Source organism: Nanorana parkeri, unplaced genomic scaffold (genome assembly GCF_000935625.1).
Source record: "Nanorana parkeri isolate BGI_ZX_2015 unplaced genomic scaffold, ASM93562v1 scaffold3498, whole genome shotgun sequence".
Lineage (NCBI taxonomy): Eukaryota > Metazoa > Chordata > Amphibia > Anura > Dicroglossidae > Nanorana > Nanorana parkeri.
The window spans coordinates 17184-17966 of record NW_017309766.1 but is presented as its reverse complement, the minus strand read 5'-3'; the positions used below and the strand labels follow the sequence as shown (position 1 = coordinate 17966).

The 783-nt window shown below is 47.4% G+C and overlaps 1 protein-coding gene across 1 annotated transcript in view; it reads right to left on the bottom strand.

Annotated features, from left to right (window-relative positions):
• The window catches only part of LOC108803210 (protein MAATS1-like), a gene marked incomplete at its 5' end in the record, with an annotated part of 27304 nt that overhangs the window by 11280 nt on the left and 15241 nt on the right, over nt 1-783 (bottom strand). The gene's annotated exons all lie outside the window — the stretch shown is intronic.

Here is a 783-nt window from a genome sequence, read left to right as displayed (position 1 = left end):
ACCACATGATCCTGTCAGCCACCACATGATCCTGTCAGCCACCACATGATCCTGTCAGCCACCACATGATCCTGTCAGCCACCACATGATCCTGTCAGCCACCACATGATCCTGTCAGCCACCACATGACCCTGTCAGCCACCACATGACCCTGTCAGCCACCACATGACCCTGTCAGCCACCACATGACCCTGTCAGCCACCACATGACCCAATCAGCCAAAAAGAGAACCTCTCAAATAAATTACATTTTGGTAAAATTATTCCAAAAACATCTTCTGATGAATATAAAAAAAGAAGATATTTACTCCGCATACAAGATTTTAATTAGAGGAGGAATCTGATGTGCAGCATGGCAAATTGTGGGTGTGGCAAAATTGTCCTTAATAATGGGAGGAGCTTATATTTTGAGCCTATGTACAGAGTGCAGGGGTCAGGAGTGTGTAATGTACAGAGTGCAGGGGTCAGGAGTGTGTAATGTACAGAGTGCAGGGGTCAGGAGTGTGTAATGTACAGAGTGCAGGGGTCAGGAGTGTGTAATGCATAGAGTGCAGGGGTCAGGAGTGTGTAATGCACAGAGTGCAGGGGTCAGGAGTGTGTAACGTACAGAGTACCGGGTTCAGGAGTATGTAACGTACAGAGCGCAGGGGTCAGGAGTATGTAACATACAGAGTACAGGGGTCAGGAGTATGTAACATACAGAGTACAGGGGTCAGGAGTATGTAACATACAGAGTACAGGGGTCAGGAGTATGTAACATACAGAGTACAGGGGTCAGGAGTAT